Source organism: Protopterus annectens, chromosome 7.part0, assembly GCF_019279795.1.
Source record: "Protopterus annectens isolate FY-2018-M chromosome 7.part0, PAN1.0, whole genome shotgun sequence".
NCBI lineage: Eukaryota > Metazoa > Chordata > Ceratodontiformes > Protopteridae > Protopterus > Protopterus annectens.
In genome coordinates this window covers 1,844,395,306-1,844,423,010 of record NC_056739.1, presented here as the reverse complement: position 1 = coordinate 1,844,423,010, position 27,705 = coordinate 1,844,395,306, and positions in this window count along the sequence as shown.

Sequence of the window (27,705 nt, the reverse complement as noted above, 5' to 3'; positions counted from 1 at the left end):
GACTGGAGAAGTTGCGTAGTGTTAGCTGCATCATTTTCGTGTTTATGATGGGTGAAACATCTTCTGCTGTGTACATCTACATGTATTTATCTGCATGCATAATTCTGTTTCCTAAATTTCTGCAGAATTATCACCAAGACAACATTGATATATAGACTCTATTTTATATATGGGGGGATTGAGAGGCAAGGCTAAGGGGGAGGAAACCCCCCCTTGTTGTAGAAAAAAGTAGTAGTCCACAAAAACCACAACAACTGACAGGTTAGAAAAGAGCCATAAAGATGATAGAGTGGACTATTGCGGATATATAAGAAATTAAGTATTGTTACTATTATGCAAGAAGACCAGAATTTCCAGATAGAAGATATTAAAAAAGATTAAGAGAGAAATTATAGGAAAGAAAAATAATTGCTCAAGAAAAACTGTCAAAAGCTTCCAATGCAAATTTGTGTTCATTAATACAACAGATCCATGAAAAACATTACCTAGACAAAGAAACTTTTGGGCTGCTTGGAAAAAGAAGTGAAAGAGGGAGTGTAAAAATATAAAGAATGAAGTCTAGAGATTACTGAAAGTTATAAAAAAGAAACATTGACATGGGAAAGAAGGCAAGATCAGATATGGTGCAATATTTATACAAAAGAGAAAGCCAAACTAATCAATCCAAAAAAGTAGCTCCAAAGATATTTGAAGAGAAATACAGGCAAAGGCACTCAGATATGAAAATTTTCAGAATGCAAACAATAATATCACAAAGGGGGAATGTAGAGCAGAAGATCAGTAAAGTATATGCTAAACAAATAAACACATGCCCCGGGATTCATGAATCTTGCGCCAGGTGCACGCATAGTGTAGGCGTTACAACGCCAAATATGGCCGCCGAGCGATTCAGGTACGATCCAATCCCACATGCACTAACGACGTGCGCCGGATCTGGGCCGCCCCCGGCGTAGGTATGCTAAACACCCCATGTGCGGTGTTGCACCATGCAAATGAAGGCATATAGCGATCCACGAAGTGGCATAGGCGTAGCATAAGGCCACGGCAATGTAAACCAAAAAAAACGGTTTACATTTTCCCAAACATAACATAGGAGTAACGGAAGGCTGTCAGCATCAGGTATCACACTGTTGCCATATGCCAATGGCGAAATACACAGAGAATGTCAAAAGAAAACATGCACAACATGTAAATAATAACATAAATGGTATGTCCACAGAAACTCACAGCAGAACCCCAGGACATGTTTGCGGAAGGTGCAAAACAATGAAATAATATGACAATGTTATAAAACAGCAGCGTAATACACATCAGCTTCACAGCCACAATACACCATGGTATGCATGGAAAGCCACAACCACGGTGCAAGGGTTGCCAAGGACTCGCGGCAGTGTTCGGCGTGGTAACTATGAATTAGTAGTCAGTGCCATGCAAATGAGGCAGATAATACTGAATCGCAAAACCCCCCGCGTAAGGCTGTACCAAACGGGCGAGTGGTAATACACCGAGGAGTGGCTCAGAGGGAATACATGTCACCTGCAGAGGGGTGTGCCACTGTAGGAAGAAGCACATTGGAGCTCAGCAAACCTGGGCTGTACATTGCACATCACAGCTGCAGGACCGGCGTGTGGGGAAATAGTTGAGCTGAGAGCACACAATACGCGCAGAGGTGCATGTGCACGAGGATGACTACGTTCCCTTAACCCAGTCATGTGACGCTCGCCCCACAAATAACATTGGAAACAGGAAGGTGATGTTGAGGATATGAGGAAATGCGGAAGAAGTGGAATTGGAGTAGTAATGAGCAATCAGCACTAATCAACCCACGAAGGCCAATCGGCGGCAGCTGACAACTCTGCATGCAGAAACCTGCAAAATGGGATAGGGGAGGCATATGAATGCAAAGAAAGTAGGGGAGGTAGCAGATTGCAAAGAGTGAAGACCTGACACAGCAGAGCCAAGCAGACAGGCAGCACAACGGCGGCGGCACACAAAACGCACGATATGCCATGTCCCAGAAACTACACATGACAGGGCTCTGCAGGATGCATGCCAGGAAATAGTAGGTGCAACGTGCAGAAATAGTAAGGGAAGGTCGAAAGGTAATCCATTGCAGGCAAGAGTAATGCAACACCAAAGGCAACAGCGTTGCAGTGCCAATGGTAAAACACGGAAGATAATCCCCAGATACGGCCGCACAGACACACCCTATGACATCACCTGGTGTACAGCACAACAGTATAAAGTGTGAATGCACACAACACACAGCCGTGTATTCCCAAACACAGCACCATAGGTGTAAACACACGGGGAACTTTTAAAATGTACATGTTGGGTGCTGCCGTGGCCGTGATCCATCAGCATGTGTTAGAGACAGACGGTGTTGTGGAGGAGGGTGCCGACAACTACCGTAGGCCTCAGAGGAGAAGGAGAGTGTTCAGACCAAGGGTAACCTACCAGGGGCTACAAGACCTGGAGATAGTAGAGCGTTACAGGGTGGATAGGGACACGTTACAGCAAATAGTGGAGCTGTGCCGGCCATGCCTGAGAACAAGAAACAACAGAGGGGAGCCCATCCCAGTGGACACAAAGGTATGTGTAAGCTTGCGAATACTGGCCACAGGTACCTTTCAAAGGCCAACTGGGGATATAATGGGCATCTCACAGGCATCAGCATCCAGGGTACTACACCAGTTTGTGGATGCCATGTTACCACATGCCAATGAGCATATATACTTCCCCAGATCTCAGGAGGAGTTGGCTAGCAATATGCGCCACTTCCACCGTGTGGCACAATACCCGGAGGTACTGGATGCGATAGACGGTACGCACATACAAATCAAGTCACCACCTGGGGAGCAGGGTAGACGCTACATAAACCGCAAGGGATTCCCCTCCATCAATTGCCAGGTCATGTGCAATGCGCAGGGCATTATCATGGATGTGTGTGCTGGCAGCCCTGGAAGCTACCACGACTCCCATATCTGGCATGCTTCACAGCTGTACCAGGTATTCGCCAGGGGGGACATCCCACAAGGCCACCTTGTGGGGGATGCTGGCTATGCACTGGAGCCGTGGATGATGACTCCCATCAGAAATGCACACGCACACATGCAAGAACACCATAATGAGGCACACGCACAAACCAGAATAATCATAGAGCGTGTGTTTGGGATGCTGAAATCACGGTTCTGGTGCTTGGATACATACGGTGGAGCCCTGCAGTACTCTCCAGGCACATGTGCCCACATATTCATAGTATGTGCCATGCTACATAATATGATCATGCGGAAGCAGCTGCTGCAGGGACATAATGGTGAAGGGCCACAAAGCCCACCACAACTGCCAAGGCCAGTCCAGGCACAGAGGGTTCAGGACCATGAACACACTGTGCCAGCCCCAGTAGGCAGATGGAGGCATACCCAATATGCCTATGCCCTGGCAAAGAGGGAACGTATAGCGCATACTCTGACAGTGTAGGCCCCATGGACTGACACCTCCCTACCTGCACACACAGTTAAATGGACGGCACACAAACATGACCACCCGTAAAGTGTACCGTATGGGTGGCCCCACGTGTGACTCCAACATAGGCAGCCCCCAAACACTGTACACCCAACAGCCAGTGGAGCATGGAATGCCAACACCTGAACCGTATGCGGGTCCTACAGCAGACGGCGTTGCTGTATGCTGCCACGTTTGCCGCAAGGTGTATACATATAAACATGTATATATGTGCATATACATATATGTAGATAGATATAATTACATATATAGAAATATATGTACACATATACATATAAGTACTACAGTCAAGACAGAGAATCAGAGGGATGTAAGGTGACAGAGATGTAACACGCGATATCTGTACATAGTATACATAGTGAAATGACAACCTGAGCATCCGGGAGGTTTAACAGAAGAGGATACCGCCAGCCATGGAAAGGGCAACATACCGAAATGCATAACCGCGAGTCGGAATGATAGCCAGGCCACAGTACAGTAACAGTACATGCGCGGGTAATAGTATGATGATATGAGGGGGGAGGTAGACACCGCCGCCGGTGACGCGGCCCACGCAGGTACTGTGTGCAACCATCCCCATGAGTGCCGTAGTATGTGTGCGGTGAGGGTGCCGTGTGAGTCGCTGTGCGAGTGTAATGTGTGTGTCTCCGTAATATGTGTATGTTGGTGCCATGTTAGAGGCAGAGTGGAATAATATGTGTAGGCATACGGTACATTAGCCACAGGCATATGTACACCAGTAGTCCCAAAGTAGTAGTGAAAGCCCCACCCTGGCTAGGCGTGTGGCGACGTAGAACGATACAAAGTGACAATGTCCCAGATTGTAGCACAGGAATATACCCCACAGGAAATGGAAAGGACATATGTACTAATCATGCCCGTATGTATGACACCGATATGCTAATTGCAAAATGATACGTCGGCAAAGTCACACAGCAATAGGTATGTACCGCGGAAATACGTATGTGCTACCCCAGTACTGACCATGGCCACGTATCGGCCCGTAAACACCGCTGTGTGTTCTACAAGTGTCAAACAAGCAATCCCCACCTGAATAGGTGGAAACCACTGGCAAACAGGCCATCCCAAGAACAGGACCACAATGACTGTAAATATTTGGGACAGAATGACAAGGGATAGTCGTCACGTACAAACAACCGCTGATATACCACAGATGTGACAGAGGAATACATGCATGAAGCACACACGCAGGTGATACCAACACCACATGACAACAACACAACCTACACTCCCAGACCAACAGACAATTAACTGTCAAATTTCCAGGCAGGGATGGAGCACACAGACAACCATACTGTGTATGTAGAGATGCAAGGCCCACAACCCGTATCCATCACCTACAACCTCCGATATCCCCCATCGTACATATTAAAGGGATACAAACCGTAATAGCAGCACAAACATACAGGCAGTCAATGACATCTGCATAACCGCAACATCTCACGTGGGAAACACAATCAAAGGCGGATGCATACTTGCATGCATTGTTTAAAGGAATACAACAGCCATGTTACACATCCGATTGCAAAACACCATCAACAGATGTCGTCAGGACAGGGACACCCACATGTCGAACCAAATACTATACCCAACACACACAATCCACGGCTAACACCACTGCAAAATGTACCTGTCGCCACACATAGCGGCTGCAGTTACACATAACATAACACGATACAGACCATCTCCACGAAGGTAGGGCAAATAGCCAACGCCCAGGTGAGGAATCCAACCATACCCCAGTTACAACGCGTAATGTCCGAATGGAGTAGATGCACAGGTGATATGCGCACAATTACACACCGAGGAACATCAATTGGTGGGATGAACCCACATGTTGCAGGTATCGACGGATATAAGGATGACTCCCAGGATATTCAAACCGTATGCTCATACCAAACCAGCAGTGTACAACCGAAAGAGCAATAAAAAGGAAAACCGATACACGGAACGAAACACGGAACGAAACACCGACAAGGTATGTAGAACACACGATATGTACGGGTGTGTAACGCATGATGTGTATGACGAAGCTGTACTGTATGGGAATGGTGTTTGTAAGTAATGACACTTGTCCATAATGCAGAGAGTGGTGAAAGGTGGTTATGTAGTGCTATCCTGCTGAGCATACCAACGGCTGTGGACACCATGTGCACAGCAGTGGGATATCATGTACACAGCCGAGACACCACAAGGGCTGTCACAGGGGGGCATTAGAGAGAACAATGCCAGACCACACGCCAATGCTGGCAGTGGATGTCCAACAAGGAAGTGCCATAGCAGGGGATAGGACATGTATGTATACTGTCACAGCACACATGTGTATGGGCATATACCGTTGATGTCATACGTAATGTGCGGCCGATGTGCACGTATGCCTTGCAGTAGGGGATACTATGTCAACTATGTGTAATGTAAAGCTGTCATGGTGGATATGACAGACATAATACACAGTATCACAGGCATATCATGCATAATGGAGGTATTGCCTATTGGTATGTACAATAACAGGATACATATGGCCTGTAGGTATGGGACAGAGTAGTAGCATCATAGCCATCCGAAATGGAAGGTACACCAAGTAACCATGCTAAAAGGATCTGTAGCAGGTGCATCATGGGCAACAATGAAGTCTGGCAGGTCCATGTGTAAACACATGTGCAGTGTACACAGTAGTGTCACCTCCCCATGGTAGTGTCCTGTGAACAGCAGAGGCGGGTGTCAACTGCATGTCTACACAGTACCACTGCTGTGGTGGTACCATGACTACGTGTCACTCAAACAGCAAGGGAGGTATCACATGAACAGTGCCACTGCGTGTCCCTGTGGGATGTGCACAGGACCTATGTTCCACAGCATGGTGTGTGTTGTGTCTGCGGAAGTAACACAGAAGCCCAGCCCATGCAGTGTGGCATGTGTGCACAAATCCATGAGCAGTCCGTTCACACTGCCCACCGCAATTGTCATGTATGAGGAGTATATGCATCAGTAATGCGGAGGACATGGTCCGTGTCAGAGCAGAAGACACCCCTGTGTATGTGGTATGCAGATGTGTACAGATGTGTTTTCCGTCTGTCAGCCGCATATGTAAACCGTCCGAGCCTGGTACACATCTTGGCATGACAATGTTGTGCCATGTAAAGGTGTAGCCGTTGTGGAAGGTACACCATAAATGTGGTATTGTACCCTTGACCGTGTGTAGATGTGTGTATGCCACAGGTACAATGGCTACCTATGTACCAGCATCACACACAGTACAGATAGGTGTGGCCCTGCAGAAGTGTATCCATGCCACAGTGGAATACAGTAACCACAGGACCGTGTGGGGCATATGTGTGTACAGCAACCATGTACAATGTGATATGTATGTACGGGGTCAGTATACATGTGATAGTCAGTGGGTGAATGTTGCTATGCAAAGGTGATGTGCATGCACCATGTGTCATGCATCCTGATGCCATGACACCCACATGATGTATCTGCCACACTGACACCCATATGGTCATTATCGGTATGAGCTGGTGGAGCTATAATGGTGCCAGGTATGTAGGTGTGGGATATCTAGGCATGGACAGTACTCTGTGACAGCATGTTGTGTATGTAAGCAAATAGTGAACATGAGGGGCCCCATGACTGAGGACTGTGTAATGCCATATGTACCTGACATGTAGTAGGTACTATGATATGCTTGCACCACTGTGTGTCCTGTCCAGGAGTCATATAGCCTAACATCCTGAGACACAGGGTATGATGTGCAGGTGGATGTGTACGTTGCCAATACCAGAACGTGGGATGGTGCTGAAAGGCAATGTGAGGACAACGTCTGATGTGTTGGCCTCTGTACCACCCCAACCGCCCATGCAATGGTACGACAGGTGGCCAGCATGTGTATGTGGCGTGCTGTGACACACACAAGCCCAACAAGGGTGCCAGGAAAGGCATGGAGGCCATCAATATGTGCGTGAAGCACGTTCTTGAGGATGTGCCCCAGTGCCATTCAGAACGGTCCAGTCATGGGTGTATGAATGCAGTCCCACACGTGCAATGCAGTGCCACCCATGGGTAGTGCGAAAGATGCGGCTGTGCGGTGGTCAAGGTACACAATGCCCGACAACAGGCTAGCAGTGAATATAGTGGGCTGGTGCGGAGACACATACCAAACAGGTTGGTGGGACATAACAGCTAGGAACATCGGAAGGTGACATCGGGCCAGTGTCCCAGGACATAACATGTGCATGTCAGTACCATGTATGTGTCCACAGGGACACTACGATGTCCATGTATGGATTGCGACCCTGTAGTAAGTGAGAGTGTGTATTGTTGGTAAGTACACCATCGCCTGGCACGTTGCCAACATTATCTCGGTCTGCAATGCCTGGGTGACTATTGTATGTGACATTGAATGTGGATGTAGCCAAACAACACAGACATACCACCACACTGCCTGAGGCCCCACACTGCAATGTGCGGCAGTCATATGTAGGTAGCTAGCCTTGGAGCATGTGATGGACTCGAGGACCCACCATGGCTGACAAGTGATGCACCCCACACATGTGAATATACACCACCGTGCAACAGCCTGCACATGTGCCCATACATCAGATGTGCATGGAACATGACCACCACCATGGCGTCTGTGAAAAGGTCAGTACCGCCATGTCTCTGTGTGGAATAGCATGGTCCCTACCATTGTGTACATGCTATGGAAGTGCACTGTGGTATGTGTCAGCATATGTATGCACACTGTCCATCTGCCGGGGTGTCATGCCATTAACAACTGCTGTCAGCAGACATCAGTAGTACTGGCTGTAGTACACATGTTCCGTGTATGCTGCGATGGGTGTGTTTCCAGGGTGTGGCTAGCAGGGCCGTGAAGCATATGTGTTCATCCACCAAAGGGGGGATAACCCCAGGTGCAACACACCAGACACATGGAGGTATTGTGCATGCTGAGGGTAGTGTAGGTATAGTATGTGTTGTGTAATGTGTCAGCCAGCTGGGTGGAGTGCATGCCTCAAGCATGTGTAGGTACATGGGTATCCATTCTAGGGAAGTGTGGGTTGCTGTCAGCACATGGCAGTATCAGCTGTCTGAGGCCCAATGTACAGTATAACAACACAGACAGCATGTAACCTGTGGTGTACAATGTCAACTCTGTTGCATGTTACAATGTGTCTAGCGGTCACAAACATGGGTATCTGCACATTGAGCACCTATGATGCATTGTGTTTGGCAACTATCCAGGATGTGTGAAAAACACTGTGTGATGTGGGATCCCCTCACCTGTGGGTGTTGCAGTCCAGGTATGTGCCTGGGAGGTACGATCCGTGTACAATCCATACTCGCAGGTGTGCTGCGCAGAGCATGGAGGCAGGTCCCAGTCACTGCAGATAAATGTGAGTGGTGCAATAGTGTGTGTGCCTTGCTTGTGTGCAGCACAGTGGAAGATGCAAGCATTGTCTCACATGACCCCATGCTGTGCCTGCCTGTTACAGCCCTGCTGGAGACAGTTATGTGACACTGCCACAGAGGCAGTATAGCATGTGAAGATGTACATGTGTGCTCCACACCCCAGGCAGATGGCTGCAGGTCATGTGTGCCACAGCAGTGTGGTCGACCAGGACTGTCATAGCGGTCAGATACCACATGCCTGTATAAGTACAGTATGAGCATAGGCAACAGCTGCAGTGACACAGTAGGTCAATGTACAGTGTCCCTGTGTTCAGACCACTGCCTACTGTACACTTGGCTAGACACACACCCAGAGGGTGAATACACCGGTGAGCCATCACATGTCCCAGTACACGTAGCCTGTGTAATGCCATCACAAGGTGGTCACAATAACACGTTGTATGAGAGATATGTTGTACCAGGTGATGTGTCATGTGTGTATATGTTGAGTTGCACAGCTGTTCACACATCCGCAACATATCAGTGCATGATGCCTAGTGTAACATGATGTGTGGAACTGCACTGTGATCCACAACAGGGTCATCCTAGACAGGTGTGTTGTGAATGGTGTAACCCATGGTTCCGCGGGATATACACCGGTGCTGTTGGCTGCCATGCTGGGGGCCACCAGTGGTGCCTACAGTGGTCATACAGACATACTGCACACATTGTTCTGGCAGGAATGTCCATTGTTGTAGATGATGTGTTACTACGTGAAGGTAGGTGTGTGTTGTGAATGTTACCCATTCAGATGTGACCATCAGGTGCAGTTATGGTTGTCAACAGCATCACACCCATCCACAGCTGTCAGCACCCTGTCCCCAGAATGGGTATCAGCCGCCCTCATACTGTGTGACTTATGTGCAGATGGCGGAACACCTACTACTGGCTGGCTAACAGTGTCATCTAGGAAGGCTATGTGATGGCTGGAATACGCCGTTCTAATGTATAATGATGGTATCCCAATGAAGTACATGGAATCACATATAGTAAGCCATGGCTGGCATGTAAACCATGTACAACAATGACTGTGTGACAGACACAAACAATGCGGAGCCATGTTGAACATGCACCCATGAGAACACCAAATGAGGTATGTTGCACGTATCGATGTACAACTGTCAGCTATGGGCACAGCATGGATGCAGACGCACATCCCCCACAGGCAGTACCACTCCATGTTGGTAGGGGGGCATTGCACGAGTACATGTGACAGTTGCTGTACCGCCACATGTACTGCATATCCGTCATATAGGGGTAGCAGTGGTACGTGACTGTTGGACATGCCTGTACATATGACCATGTCCCACAGGATATGTGTTACATGTGTACAACACCTGTTGTACCGTCATCAAGCTGTGAAGTGTATGGCTGCCAGTGTACCTGTGTGACATGTTGTGCAATGGGTGCAAAGGTACGCAGCGCATTGCATGCCCACATGTCCCACACAGGTGCATAGCCTGAACATACAATACAAAGAGGGTGTTGGATCATAGCAACCCACAAGAGGAGATGGGTACGGGTGGCAACCCACTACCACCTGTTCAGGTAAGGTGTGCATGTCCATGACACATTAGCACCTGAGATGTTAGCAGTACAGCTGTACAGGGCGGCATGCATATTCGATCACTAATACCCCTGCGTGTTCCACCACTGGCCTGTTGTCAGACAGACACCAACACAATGTGCAGCATTGACATGTGCACAGCACATCACCGCTGGCTACAGTAGAACAGGTTTACCGTGTAGACACGTGCACAGAACATCTGCACCAGCCACAGTCAAACACGGTATGTGTTGAACCCCACCATCATTGTAGCCCATGCCACAGACAGATTTTCATGCATCTGTGTATGTACGGCTGGGAATGTCCCTGGCCTAGCAGTATAGCTGTGTCAGTGTTGCGAACAACATACTGAATGGGCTGGGTGTATGAGGTGCGTCATCGTGTATGGTCCGATGGATGATACCATCAGTGCCCCCGCTATGTGAACATCCCTGTCCCCATAAATGGATACCTATGCTGTGCCCAACACCACGGTCCCTTTGGGAGGGATGGTGCTGTGTGGTGCACCTGCTGACATGGCGGTGGCAGCAGGCACTGGATGTAGACGTATGTGGTACCCATGTCAGGCCAGGGTACCATCCATGTGCACAGGATATCATTGTGTGGGCACATACAGCACTGTGTTGAACAATATCACAGCACATAGCACCTGTCAGGGGTAATGTGTATGCATGGATGTGCGATACCAGCATGCACCATACACACCCCCACCAAGCAGCATGCTGCCTACCTTGCAGAAGGCCATTGTCCACACCATGATGATAGACATGCGTAATGTCCATATACACATAGCAATGACATATGGAATGGACAGCCACCCTCCCAATACCAGTACCCCCCAGGTGGGACACATCCCTGTGCCATGTATGTGACATCCCCTGCCATACCATGCAGCCCTGTCTAGCAAGACTGCACGTGCCATCACAGTCATACATGGTGCGATGGCCAAATGGCACTTGCACTATCAACCGTCCAGAGCAGTAATGTGGCACTGATGCACCTTGTGGTGTCACAGGTGCTGTGTGTTGGCGTGTACAACGTGCGTGCGCTCATGCTATGTATGACCATCCCTGCTAATGTCATATGATTACACAATGTCCCATGTGTATCACATGTGCAATACAGGTGAGCCGTGGCAGGTTTTCCAACACCTGTACAGTGCTGTGTAGATGTACATGGCACAACACATGCATGTACAGGTGTCCACGTGTATGTGTGCAGTGCCACCGCTGATGTCCATAATGGCTGCGTCTGTGATGCCTAGCGACATATACACAGCATCCAGGTGAACAGTAGAACTGTGTGCACATCGGGACACGTGCCAACTGGTATGAACACAGGTGCAGGCAGGTACACATGTCCACAGCAGGTTACCATCAACATGGTGTGTGTACAGTGTGATGAGTTGACACACAGATATGACATGATACCCGCTGCCTAATGGTGTGACAGCAACACGTCAGCTGTGTCAGTGCCATGATGCATCGCAGAGATTACTGTGCAGATGTCGTACATGTCATAGCAATGTATGTCCAGCGGTATGCCAGTACATCAGTGTAAATGTGACCTGTCACCATCATTATGTCTTACAGATAATGCCTCGTTCACGGCTGCCAGCCTTCAGCCGCCAGGAGGATGACGTAATCATACCGTTGCTCCATGACAACTATGACCTGCTATTCAGCCATGTTCCACAGCAAGCACAGCAGCGTGATGACCTGTGGCAGGATATGCGCAGGAGGGTGAACGACGTGGGTGGCAACAACTGCACCTACCAGCAGATACGCCGACACTGCACGGACCTAATACGGCACGCGAAACAGCGTGCCGCCGCAATTGCCAGAGAACAAGGTGGAACAGGTGGTGGGCCACCAACCCAGCCCCCACTCACACACATGGAGGAGCTCCTGGCCAGTCTGGGGACACCCAGGGAACATCATGCAGAAACACTCGCTGCCATCGTGGAGGTGGGTGTCTCCCAACCAACGAGCCTGGAGCTGCCTGGTAAGTCAGTCTTGCATATGTGTATGATATCTGCCGTAGGTGTGGGTGTCACAGTACACCACGTAATGTACCAACACATGCCAGGTATATGGCCATACAAGCCGCATACTACAGTATGCTACGTTGTGTTTGCAGACTTGTGCATAACACATGCTATCACACAGGTACATGATGTGACATGCACAGTGCTTACTGTGGCTACAGTCATGGATAATGTTTATACTGTTGTGTCACCCCTATACAGGTACCTCTGGTGTGTCGCACAGCCATGGGTCCATCGCAGGTGAGACTGTTGTTAGTAACAGGCATGTTACAGTGTATAGATATTCGCCATGTGGCCAGGTATGACATGCACACCTGGGTTCTGCTCCAGTCACGGTATACAGGTTGCACCACCAGACACACACGCCACCCATGTACAGTAGATACAACCGTTAGTATACACCAGCATGAAACCACAGTACCTGTCAGTGTGATATGTGCAGTCAGCTATGCATACAATGGTGGAGGTGTTCTACAATGGATGCATATGTAGTATGCATTGGAATGCCATTTGTTGTACGCACACAGTACCACATAGTGAGCTGTGATCTGGCCAGCACACAGGTGTTACCAATGTGACATATGCCCCTGCATTGTGTGCAAACGTTGTGACACGGCACATGACATGTCCCACGCACGTGGTGTTCTGTCTGCAATATTGTCACACCATGACATGACCTACGCCCGACATAGCAAACATCCACACTGTTGTCTGCATAGCCCTCTGGATTGTGACACCTCTGACTTGTATGGGTGTATGTCACATGGGCCACCACAGGGATGGGTACACGATGCCCATCACACAATTGTCCATGACCCAGTCAAACATGGCCATGGGTTATAGCTACAGGCATGTTGCCACACAGTACGTCTGGAGTGGATAGACACCGTTGCACATTGTCCACACATAGTGCGATCATAGATGTAGTGGACCACCTGTACATTTGATGTGGTACACCAGACAACCGGAATGCCTGTCTGCAGCCACTGGAGGTGCCACCAATGTCTACCATATACGTGCTGTGGAACAGCATGACTGTGTTGCAGACATGGCAATGCAATGCATCCATGTTATGCATCGCACAGAAACATACCTGTGTCCTGCTGCCATGCAGTGGCACAGTGCCTGTACTCCCCACTGTATAGCTATGTACAAGGCTCACACCAACCACACCTGCACAGACATCTTTGTTACACATGCATTCTATCTGTAGCCTGTACACATAACACTGCACTGTGATGTCCAGTATGATGCGGTGCATGTGGTGGACACCATTGTCACATGTCCACATGTTATCGCACATGTCGGCGGAGTACATGTCAAAGTGACGCCAGCCATGTGTACTGTTAACCTGCCTGTGGCCACACGGTGTATCACGGTGATGCATGCAAACTACCATGAATGTGTGTACTGCATGCCTACTGAAATGACACCTGCTTGATGTAGTGTGCACCCCAGGGCAGTATGCATACTACCACTATTAATGTCCTGCCTGCATTCACTGAGCTGTGGTGTGGGAATGCTGCATGTCATCTGCAATATCACATGCATGATGTGTCTGCGTGTGTGTGTGTCTGCGTGTGTGTGTCAGCGTGTGCGTGTCTGCGTGTGTGTGTGTGTGTGTCTGCGTGTGTGTCTGCGTGTGTGTAATGTATCTTACAGTATGTCTTTGTATTCACAGGTGGTGTAGGTGTGTTCCTGCGGTCCATCTGATGCTAGTGTCCCCACAGATACTAGCGGTGATGACCATATGCATGAGGCACAGGCAGGGTTGTCAGGGGCAGAAGCTGTGCCATTGGTTACCATCCCACCTATGTCCCCCTCATCCCCGCACACGGTTCTGATGCCGACACATACCACATCACCGTTGCCCATAGAGGAAGGACAGTCAGTGTCTGTTGGCATTGAGCAGGAATGTGTGGTGGCTACAGAAGGTGCGCGTACACACCATGTTGCCAGTGTAATGACTGGTAATGTGCCACACAGGCATGTGGCTGGTGCTGCTCGTAGGAGGACCTCTGGCAGACATGCACCTGCTGTACAGAGTGCAGCAGCTGGTATCACCAGACGCATGTTCCAGACTGTAGTGGCGGCACAGGCACATGCTGAACGGCAGAACCAAGAAGGGCAGAGGCTGCAGAGGGCCGCAATCCGTTCCCTAAATGAAAATATCCAGTCATTGGCGAATGCTCAACAGCAGATTGCTAATGTATTGGATAGGCGATTAGGTGAGATGGTTGCAATCCTCGACCGAGGCATGTCAATCCGCGAGCGTGAGCTATCTGTGCTGGAACACCTGGTAGGGGTGAGGTGTAGGACATGTGGCCGTAGGCCAGCAACACCACCTAGTGTAGGTCGACGTGTGCGTGCCACCTCTCATGCCCACTCACACAGTGCCGGTAGCAGCAGCAGTGCAGCTGGTGCTACACCAACCACACCAGGACACAGCAGGCCACGTGGACGTGGCCCTGGCTGGTCCCAGCATGGACATGGCTCCAGCGGACATGTGTCATCGGAGAGTGGCCACTCCATACCTCTACCCGGTACTGCCCATGCGACCCCAGGCAGGCACGGGTCATGTGGCCGCAGATGGACACAGTGAGCGATACAACCTGCACTGTACAGTCTGGGGCTGCCAAGTATACCCCGTGTAGGCATCACATATGGCTGAACTGTGTACACACATACCCACACATGGCAGGCACAACTGTAGGGCTCCACCACATCCACATGCATTCTGCACAGTCATGCCCAGTAAATGCACCGGCCCTTACACACACACATGATGTCATCCATTGGTACAGCCTATGCCCCTGGCACACATATCACCCTGTGCGTATGATGAAGCCTCTGCCGCATCACTGTCATCCACACCATTGGTGCACAGTTATGCAAATATATTCTGATGCACAGGGTGGACAAGATAGTGAGAGGTGTATGTGATACCTGTGTATGCATAGTGTGTGATGTGTATGTTGCAGTGGTTGTGTATGACAAGTGACAGGTGCGTATGTGACGTGGGTTGTGTACTGTCATCATGCAGCAGACATACCATGTAGTGCAGGTGCAGCATGCATTGAGCTGTGTACATGGTATGTGTGACGGTTACATGTGTAGCACCATGTTGGTTCTGTTAACCTGTATGCCTCATATGGTGTACTCGCATGTGCCTATTGGGAGCACTGTTATCAGTCCCCCACATGTAGCTGTGGGTTACCCACAGGCACATCTGGCAATATCAGCATACCACAGGTACCCGCAACCTGCCTGGATGCCTACATAGGTACATAGGTGCATAGGTACATACCAGGCTATGTGCCCTACGGCATGTGTAAGCCTAGCCAGAGTGTGTGTGGCTTTCACCACCCCTTAGGATGAGGATACTATATCCATTGGTCTGCTGTCCCTCTGTCCAGCAGTGACACAGAGATGATTCCTGGGGCATACCTACGATCTCCCATCCACACGTCCGGATTACTCTTGGACAGAGTCAATGAGGGGCTCTGCTTCACAAGGGCTGGGAATCTGTTCCATGGTGTAGGGAGTCTCTGGACGATGAACCTGTCCCTCCAGCACGTCCTGTTTATGTCCGTGTTGAGGTTTCTGTCTGTTGCTCTCGTGCCCGTGGTTGTTTGGATCCTAGGAGGTGGAGCATGTCCATGACACCCAGGTCGGACATGGCCGTGTATGTCAGGCACAAATCACCTCAGAGCAGACGGTATGAGAAGGTATAGAGCCGGAGTCCCCTCAGTCGGGCAGCGTGTGACATATGTTTCAGCACCTTTATCCCTGTGTTGGGGAACATTTGGGGTCCTTCCGAGTGCTGCAGGTGTCGGGTTAGGTACATTCCGAATGGGGCGTTGTACCCAATCATTGGTCTGATGCGTGAAGAGTACAGGGGTACAATGACCTCCCCTGATGTGGATGTGAATCCCTTCATGACCAGGTGGGCACAGTGGAATGTCTTCCCAACCACATTGGCAATGTGAGTGTCAAGAGAGGTTACCGACAAGTTTGGTACCCAGATCCCTGATCACGTCTACCATGTTTAATGGATTACCACCTATGTGGTAATTCGGGGTGAACTTGTCTTTCCCAAAGGGGAGGTCTATACCTTCCCTGGCATGTAGCTTCAGGCCATGGCTCTGGCACCAGTTATCCATTTCTATGAGACCTCAGGTGGATGTCTGTGTCTGATGGGGTGTTGATTATGGTGGCGGTTTGCAGTCATCTGCATACCTTGTCTGCCACAATCCCCTATGTTTGCATGCACGCCGGAAAGTTGAATGCCGAACTGGAGGGGCCCAGGACTGAGCCCTGTGGGCCACCACTGGGACCGGCTTGGAGTCTGACATGGCACCAGGAACACTAACCCTGTGGGTTCTGAGCTTCATCAAGTTGGCAACCCATCGTGTGACATATGGCTCTACATCTACGCTGGTGAGCCTTTCTATGATGCCCGCGTGGAGTGTGGTTCGAACGCTGTCGCCAGGTCACGGTAGTCTGTGCAAACCGACGTACCCCCATCAATGGCCTTAGTGACTCTTCCGAACAGGTCGACCAGGTTCAGGAGGCAGGATCTGCCCTTGACTAAGCCGATGTGGGTATGTTCCAGTATTTGTCATTCCCCAATGTCTTCATTTATGGGCTCCATTATGGTCCCCTCCATAGCTTTGCAGACAAGGCTTGTCAAGCTTATAGGGCAGGGATGTACAGAGTCCATAGGAGCACCGCCTTGGTGGAGTGGGACCACAGTTGCCGTATGCCATCCATCAGGTACGTAGCCTGTAGTAAGGCTAAGATTAAACAGCAGCCTTATGTGCGGGTTGAGGCCCTCATTGAGGTTGTGTAGCACACAGCCAAGGACACCATCTGGTCCCATTGATGCTGTGTTCACTGCTTTACAGATAGCAGCTCTCACCTGGGCATTTGAGATGTTTGGGAGGCTAGACTCTGGTTGGATAGATACGTCCTCTCTTGGGGGGGGGAGGGTAGATGTATGCACGGAACCTGTCTGACAGTTTGTTGGCAATGTCTGTGGGTTCAGTGATCATTGTACCATTCTGGACTAATTCCGAGCATAACTGTGGGCTTCCACCCATGTTCCTACCATAGCTAAGGAAGGCCTTATGGTTGTCTTATGTGTCCTTTGCAAGTCCAGTCCCACAGGTGGCCTTGGATGATTGTATGAGTGATCGTATGTTACCGCCAGTATTAATCAGTGATGCCTTCCCTGGTAGTGATATTGCTCTGTCATGTAGTAGCTTTCACGTCTTGTTGTACAGTTTGTTAATGGCTGGGGTCCACCAGACCATGTGCCTGCCTTTGGTGGACAAGGTCCTGATGTTATCAGGGATCGCTTGATCCAGACATTCCTGGGGGTGCTCATAGAAGGCATTTGTAAGGGTTTCAGCAGTGTGGCCTGTGTTTACCACTGGTATGGAGGCCTTGTAGGGTACCACACCAGTCGTATGACGTGTGGGGTTCGCTGTGGAGAGGTCTTCACTGTGGTCTCCCTTGCTGGTGTTGGGTGCAGGATGCGGATCTCCAGTGAGATCACTATATGGTCTGACCTCACCATTGACGGATGTGCATCCTGTGTGGAGCATGTCGTCCCCATGTGTGATGATCAGGACTAGTATAGTTCCTCCCCTTGTGGGTATGGTGCATGGTTGTTCCACAGCATTCGGGTGTATGAACACCTGGAACCTTTGGTGTAGGGTGTTGTGTCCTGGGTAATGTTCCCGGTCTATGTATGGGTGGTTGATGTCACCCAATATGATGGTGTTGTGAGAGCATTCATACTCCCCAGTGTCTTCTGGAAGGCTGTGCGGGTATCCTGGGTTTGGGATTGTGATCTGTAGCATGCAACAAACTGTAGGGCAGTCCTACCCATGGTTAATTGCACCTGGATGGTCCCCGCTACTACGTGCATTTCTGCCAACCTGGAGGTGTGGGTATCCTTCATGGAAATGGAGACTCCCCCTCCTTCTGTGTTCGGTCCGGGTTATGGTCCTGAAAGCGTGATATGAGGTATGACCTGATAGTGCTGGGGTGCTCTCAGGAGCCCTGAACAATGTTTCAGTCACAGCACTGACATCGGTTTCCTCCATTCTGAGGAGGGCATTTGAGGGCATGCAGCTTGGGCGTAGACTACTGGCACTGAGCAGTATTACCCTTTCTTTTTTCCAGGTTTGTAGTCTAGGATGGTAGGTTTATCATTTCAGCCTTGCCTGCAGTGGGCACTGTGGGGGTGGCAGGAGCCTTTGCCAAACTCTTGAAGACCAGGGGCGACAGGTGCAAGCCATCCCTTGCGAAGGGGCGTGGCGTGTCAAGCATGTCATCCCAGGCAAGAGGAAATTGGATCCCCTCAGACTGACACCGGTAACCAGGCAAATTATCAAGGGTGATCATTCGGAGCCAGTATTGTGGCATCATACTTGATGAGGGTGGGATACTGCTCAGGGTCAGGGACATGCTGGCCTGGACTACACAATCTGAGAGCCCCTCTATGTCTCCTTTCATGTATCCCAGGGTGGTATGTCTCCGGTCGTTGACACCAGCATGGGCAATGACCGCGTCATACTTGTACATGCTGCGGAGTGACCTGAGTGCGTGTGTTATGTGGCGGATTCCAGCACCCGACAGGCAGCCTACTGTGATCATTCCCTTGTTCAGTCTGGTGGGTGGGACGTCGGTGTGTCTGACTATGGCGTCACCTATTACAAGTGTGTCTGGCATTGTGTGTGGCCTTAAGGGCTGTGACTGTTTAGCACACTGACGTTGAGAACTATGTGTTGCATGTCCTATGTCTTGTGGAGGCAGTTGCTTGGGTGTCTGCTTCGGAGGCCTCGTTAGGTTCGTTACATGTTTTAACAGTGCCTCTGAGTATGTCTTTGTGTGTTCATGTGTTTGTTTAGCATTTGTGATAGTTCCATGTGACACTGGGTTTGTGGTGTGCATGGTGTCCTTCCCCTCCCATTTGGTCTTGCCGGTCATGGTTTGAGAGAGCTCAGCCCCCTGCCTGGCTATATAGTTGCATCTCTCACATGTATTATGTTTAGTGGGGGAGGTGCGGCTTGTCCGTGTCCATGAGGCACCTGTAACATTGCCTCAGGATGCCCAGATTCACCATCTGAACAGGAGAGGTCGCTAGCAATTGACCCTTCGACATGCCAGAGAACGTGAATGCATTTGCTGTGTAACTGGGTCAGAAGGCACCTATAGGGAAGTGGGTACTCAAGGGGATTCTAGGCTAGTGTAGTACTCCATCTAGTATACATGTACTTTACCTATGTAGGAATACTGTGGGAGCAGGTGCTGAGCTTTTGTGATAGAGAACAGACAGTTGAGATTGCAAGTAGAGAAGTTCTACATGTAAACCTGCGGAGCACGGAGCCAGATATAGTGTAACGTTGTTTACATGGTACATGACGCACATGTCCACACATATACTGCACCTGACGCCTGTGGTCGGTGCCACAGGCTACGGTGGACAGAGACATCACATACATGGCATGACACAGTACAGGTATGGTGACATTCTGCAGGTGTCATACACAGCGTGCTGGCGACTGACTGCAGGTGTCACCTGTCAGCTGTGGTGCACGCTGTGCAGCAGTTGGATGCTGTACTGGTACAGGAATATGTCCGCAATCACGGGGTGTACACCACTATGGAGCACACCCCATTGTGTGCAGATGGGGACACCTGCCTGTGTGGTCAGCACCCTCACAATACAATGCACCCACACGCCATGTCACAGGGGGCAGTCTTGCACAGGTGGCTAGTATGGCTCACAAGTATGGCATTGACAGGGTTGTACAATGCAGCACCAGTACGGGATGGTCACCCTGTGTGCTTAGTGTCCATTCACAACACTATATCTGCATACACCCTCACAACAGGCAGCAGACATACACACATGTTGACATACTGACATGGTGGTGACCACACATGTCTACACGGAGGGACGACGTGTTGCATGTACTGCACCATCCACATCCATGCACCCCACACTGAGGTATGTACAGATCTCTACCATGGTGTACAGTGATGTGGCACGTGGCACATAGTCCCCCCGATCTGTGGCATACATGGGCACACATTCCTGCACACATGTCGGTGCTGGGAATGCCACACCCGCTATATGGGATATGTGCAGGTGTGCAGCGGTATGTAGTGCATCATGCGTACCAACACTGTATCCGGCAGCTGTGCCGATATATGCACTTGGGAGGTGGTAGGGGTTACAGTGGCCATGTGACATATGGTCGATGACACCTGACCGATGGGTATGCATTATGGCAGCACTGTCATGTAACGGCGACATAGCAGACTGTATGCACATGGCAGGGTAGGATGGTGTGTGACACACCTGTGACCACCACCTGCACACATGCATGTGGACAGGTGTTTAAACACATGATGTACACACATACCGCCATGCGTACTGTTACTATGCCACCATATGATGGCCCCCATGATGGGTATGCATGTGGTAGGGGGTTGCAACTGTGTTATGGACATCGGACACTGCTCATGCATGGCTGCACCATGCACAGTACACGTGTCACATGTATCCCCTGTTGCCATGTGTGTATGCATTGCTACGTTGTGACATGTGTGTCGACATACATGGAACATGGACTGTGGTATAGTATCACAGCTGTCACAGGCAAACTGTACAAGGGTATGTGTCCCAGTCAACACCGCTACACCCTGTAGGGGGTGCATACCACAGACATGTGTCCACCTTCCATTTGTGTGTGTATTACCGCGTACGCCAGTGTTATGCATGTGGTACATCACAGGCTTCGTATGTGTCCTGTGTGCAGTCCATGCACACAGCCAGGCAATCACATATATGACATATCCGGACTTTGTTTCACTGTGGTACAGCTGCAGTCATGTGTCATATCTGTGTCAGGCCCATGGTATGTGTGGAGCATGCCTGTCCATGTATACCGATATGAGCGGACTACATCACACCTGTGGGATCATTGATAGTACATGTGTACTCTGCATGATGGGCGTACACCGCCATATAGACCTGTGGACATATGTCACATGCTGTTGCTGGACTGTGAGGCATACTGCTGCACCGATGACATGGTGCTGGCATGGCAGCTACAGTGTTCACTGCAGTGTGTACATGTTCAGCCTGCACCCGTGATGCCTGTGATGTCATCTGTGTGTGTGCATGTAACTGCATGTGTGTCCACCCTGTGCATGTGTACGGGTTTACCTGGCCGTGACTTGCAGTGTGTGCACTCCGTCTGCATGCGGGTTGCTGTTGTGTGGGTGGACACACACGACGGTCCACACTCTGCCCTTCCATGATTCCACCCCATGTGTATGCATGTCTGCACTCTGCAGATTCTAAGTGTGTGAGCATGCCCAGTAAGCAGCTGTGTAGATGGACACACAGTACAGTGCACACCGCGCCCGTCTGTGTTGATACCCCGTGTGCATGTATGTTTCCCCTTTGCAACCGCCACGTGTGTGAGCATGCCCGAGTTGCTGTTGTGTGGGTGGACACACACGATGGTCCACACTCTGCCCTTTCATGATTCCACCCCATGTGTATGAATGTCTGCACTCTGCAGATTCTAAGAGTGTGAGCATGCCCAGTAAGCAGCTGTGTAGATGGACACACAGTACAGTGCACACCACGCCCGTCTGTGTTGATACCCCTTGTGCATGTATGTTTCCCCTTTGCAACCGCCACGTGTGTGAGCATGCCCGGGTTGCTGTTGTGTGGGTGGACACACATGACAGTCCACACTCTGCCCTTCCATGATTCCACCCCATGTGTATGCATGTCTGCACTATGCAGATTCTAAGTGTGTGAGCATGCCCAGTAAGCAGCTGTGTAGATGGACACACAGTACAGTGCACACCGCGTCCATCTGTGTTGATACCCCGTGTGCATGTGTTTCCCCTTTGCAACCGCCACGTGTGTGAGCATGCCCGGGTTGCTGTTGTGTGGGTGGACACACACGACGGTCCACACTCTGCCCTTCCATGATTCCACCCCATGTGTATGCATGTCTGCACTCTGCAGATTCTAAGTGTGTGAACATGCCCAGTAAGCAGCTGTGTAGATGGACACACAGTACAGTGCACACCGCGCCCGTCTGTGATGATACCCCGTGTGCATGTATGTTTCCCCTTCTCGACCGCTAGGTGTGAGGGCATGCCCAGTACGCCATTCGGGGGTACACAGTACAGTCGGCACAGATGTCTGCTACTAGGCTTGTAGCCATGGCCAATGACATCCTGCATAGCCATGGTGGCCGTCCAGGTGAGTCATATGTGGTTGGTATGCCACAATGGCTGCCTACATCATGCACGCCGGTTGCCCTCTCATAGGGTATACTGTCTGTGGTGCATCCCGTATCCATGTCATGATGTTGTGCTCCGTAGTTAGTTGGTATTCCCGAGTGCAGCACTACCGTGTTACTGTACGCCCACCTTGGGATGGTAACATGCTGTGTGACTGCGCACTCTGTCTTCATTCCCTATCGGCTGCCTTGCCTCTGCAGATGATATCACCCACCTAGGGGTATGCCTCCTGACAGTGCTGTGCTCAGGAATCTCGGTAGCGCGTTCTGTAAATGCATCATGCTGTAGTGTGTTCATGTAGGTAGGCGTAGGTTCAACTCCGGCCCTTCCCCGTGTGTGTGTGAGGTGTGTGTGTGTGTGTTTCCAGCTGCCCTTGGTGAGAGTAGTTCCTTTAGTCGCTTCGCAACACATACCTTGGCTATTGGCATCTATTCCTTTACGGATGATGTCACCCACCTAGAAGTATGCCTCTGACAGCGCTGTGCTCAGTAATCTCGGTAGCGCGTTCCTTAAATGCATCATGCTGTAGTGTGTTCATGTAGGTAGGCGTAAGTTCAACTCCCATCCCGTCCCTGTGTGTGTGTGTGTGTGTTTCCAGCTGCCCTTGGTGAGAGTAGTTCCTTTAGTCGCTTCGCAGCACATACCTTGGCTATTGGCATCTATTCCTTTACGGATGATGTCACCCGCCTAGAAGTATGCCTCTGACAGTGCTGTGCTCAGTAATCTCGGTAGCGCGTTCTGTAAATGCATCATGCTGTAGTGTGCTCATATAGGTAGGCGTAGGTTCAACTCCTGGGCCTTCCCCGTGTGTGTGTGTGTGTGTGTGTGTGTGTTTCCAGCTGCCCTTGGTGAGAGTAGTTCCATTAGTCGCTTCGCAACACATACCTTGGCTATTGGCATCTATTCCTTTACGGATGATGTCACCCACCTAGAAGTATGCCTCTGACAGCGCTGTGCTCAGTAATCTCGGTAGCGCGTTCTGTAAATGCATCATGCTGTAGTGTATTCATGTAGGTAGGCATAGGTTCAACTCCCGGGCCTTCCCCGTGTGTGTATGAGGTGTGTGTGTGTGTGTGTTTCCAGCTGCCCTTGGTGAGAGTAGTTCCTTTAGTCGCTTCACAACACATACCTTGGTTATTGGCATCTATGCCTTTACGGATGATGTCACCCACCTAGAAGTATGCCTCTGACAGCACTGTGCTCAGTAATCTCAGTAGCGCGTTCTGTAAATGTATCATGCTGTAGTGTGTTCATGTAGGTAGGCGTAGGTTCAACTCCCGGCCCTTCCCCGTGTGTGTGTGAGGTGTGTGTGTGTGTGTGTGTGTTTCCAGCTGCCCTTGGTGAGAGTAGTTCCTTTAGTCGCTTCGCAACACATACCTTGGCTATTGGCATCTATTCCTTTACGGATGATGTCACCCACCTAGAAGTATGCCTCTGACAGAGCTGTGCTCAGTAATCTCAGTAGCGCATTCTGTAAATGCATCATGCTGTAGTGTGTTCATGTAGGTAGGCGTAGGTTCAACTCCCGGCCCTTCCCCGTGTGTGTGTGAGGTGTGTGTGTGTGTTTCAAGCTGCCCTTGGTGAAAGTAGTTCCTTTAGTCACTTCGCAACACATACCTTGGCTATTGGCATCTATTCCTTTACGGATGATGTCACCCGCCTAGAAGTATGCCTCTGACAGCACTGTGCTCAGCAATCTCGGTAGCGCGTTCTGTAAATGCATCATGCTGTAGTGTGTTCATGTAGGTATGCATAAGTTCAACTCCCGGCCCTTCCCCGTGTGTGTGTGAGGTGTGTGTGTGTGTGTTTCCAGCTGCCCTTGGTGAGAGTAGTTCCTTTAGTCGCTTCACAACACATACCTTGGCTATTGGCATCTATTCCTTTACGGATGATGTCACCCGCCTAGAAGTATGCCTCTGACAGCGCTGTGCTCAGTAATCTCGGTAGCGCGTTCTGTAAATGCATCATGCTGTAGTGTGTTCATGTAGGTAGGCGTAGGTTCAACTCCTGTGCCTTCCCCGTGTGTGTGTGGGGTGTGTGTGTGTGTTTACAGCTGCTCCTGTAGAGAGTAGTTCTTTTAGACGCTTTGCAACACATACCTTGGCTATCGGCGTCTATTCCTTTACGGATGTTGTCACCCACCTAGACGTGTGCCTCTGACAGTGCTGTGTTCAGTGGTCCACGTAGCGCGTTCCATACCTGTGTCATACTGTTGTGCGGTTGGGTAGGTGGGTGTAAGGTCAATCCCCATGCCTGCCAGCTGTGTGTGTGTGTGTCTATGCTCCCAGCCGCATGGGTTCATAGGTTATGGCTTTAGAGGTTCCGCAGAACACTTATATCCTGCCGACATCTCTGTGTTTGTGGATGGTGAGACGCAGCTCGTGGACTGCCTGTGTGCCTGCTGTGGTTGGCGACCTCCGTAGCGTGTTCTCCACGTGCACCCTGCTGTGGTGTGGTGGGGTGGTGCTGTGTACGTTACTCTCCCGGCCTTGCCACATGTGTCCGTCTGTATCTCTCTCGATGTATATATACATACTTATGTTATGCCCATAGTGCTGCTCTTGCATGGACAGCTGTCTGTCCCATGTATCGCATATTTGCACGGCTGACACATAGAACTGTGGTACGATGCATATCCACTCATTGTCCATGCAACGTCCGTATTCCGGCACGCCCTAGAGACATCTGCTGGATATCGTGGCAGACAGCTATCCTTGCTGTACTGACACTGTACCCGTACATGCCATAAACCTTGTGTATAATTGCCTGTTTATGGTGTGTGTATGTCTGTCTGAGCTGTGTGCATGGTCGTGTGTATGTCCCGCTATAGCCGTCTGTGCAGGTGTCGCCACTATGGGTAATCCTTGTAGACCGCTGTTTCATGTGCACTTCAGCACATACCTGCAGACCATACTACCCCTCCTACGGCAGCACGGGAGCGGCCTTAGATCAACCGCTGCCCTAGGCTATAGGGCTCCAAGGCACCCACCACCACAACACATGGTGCCCCCATCCTGGTGTACCTACATGACATAACTACTAGAGAGGTGGCCCTGCTAGTGCGGCGCCCTAGGCAGCCGCCGGGTTGGCCTATGCCTACGGCCGGCTATGAGCACATCCCAAGGCATACTTTTACATTCAGTGTTTTACAAAGGCTAGATTTTAATCCCAGAGGGGGGGACCTTATCAACTATACTTTAGAATGTGGATTGAGATGGATTATTAGGTGGAGAGCTGACCACACACCAGGGCTGAATGATGAAGCACAGATTAAGCCTCTTTTGAGAAGCAGGTGGCTTAAACCCAAATAACAGGAATGTAGTTTAGGTACAGCTATACATTTAACACCTGTTAGTCCACTCTTTCAGTTGTTTACCACTGTTTTACATTGATATAATATACATATTTTCTATATATATTGTTAGATTTATAATTGATGAGAATTAGGCATAGTACAATATAATATAATACATGTTTTAATAGGATGTTTTAAAGATGTTAATATATGTGTGTGTATTTAACATTGCGTGGCGCTTTATATGCTGGGGTTAATTGTTCATTGTTTGATGAGAAATTGACCAATGAAAGTGTAAGGAGGGATATTTAAAGCCTGGATGCTTTTATGTTATGTGTAAGTCTGACGGAACCTACGGGTGAAAGCGCTTACTTGTATATAAAGGAACCTTTTTATACCATTTGGGCACTGTCCTGGACAATTTCTACGTTGACTGTTTCATCTACCTATGTGTTTTTTGGATTGTGTGCCATAAGGTGCCAGCGGTTATTTTATGTTGATTAGGTGTATTCCATGGTCAATTGACATTAATCATATTAATTCATTAAAGGATCTTCTTTATAAGTGGGAACGCCATAGTTTAACCATCCTATGACCTTCCTAGTTGAAGTTGTTAGTGAGCCATTAGTATGTGTTCCACAGGTCGCCCATTTGTTCCGCATTATGGAAGCGAGTGATCCCCATTTTGGTGATGGCAGATTAAGAGCTGTGTACGCCGGTATTCACACGACAGTCTGACTTTGTATGGGGAATGTCTAATGTAGTCCCTATCTGTATTTCCTGTGCTATGCCTTACTGCAGCTGTGTAATTCCACCAGGTTTCCAGTTATGGGTGCCATCTTGGTCGTACGCTTGTCCATCCATGGGAATTGCCTACTGGACACTGATATAGGGCTATACACATTTCACACCTGCTTTCAGCATTATCCAGTGGATGCTTTGCATCATTAGTGGGGAGTAAGGCATGTGCTATACCCACATCCCTCCCACGGGGCGGGCCAATGGATTATCTGCCAAACAACACAGAGCCCCATTTCTGCATACCCAGGATCCCATGGCTGCAACCCTTGACGGTACACATTACACATCCTTCATGTGTGCGGGACTGGGATGTGGACGCACTTCTATGGACTCGACAATCTGGGGATTTCTGTTCATATGTCCTGCATTTCATGGACACTTGTCATCAACCTTAAACACGCTGGTGGTGCATATGTCTAGCTGTGCCGTAGTCACGGCTGTCATTTCTTCTGGGTCGATCGCAGCTGGTTGATATTGCGAACGGATCAATTTTTGGAGTCCTACAATGGACACCAGTGTGCATATGTAAAGTGTAGAACTTGTTGGACTGTCACCATCTGGCCAGTGGTTTTGACTGATGCTGTATGTTCCCCAATCGCGGATGTCTGTTTGACTACCCATATTATGTATTACTTGGCCTATCTATATCCA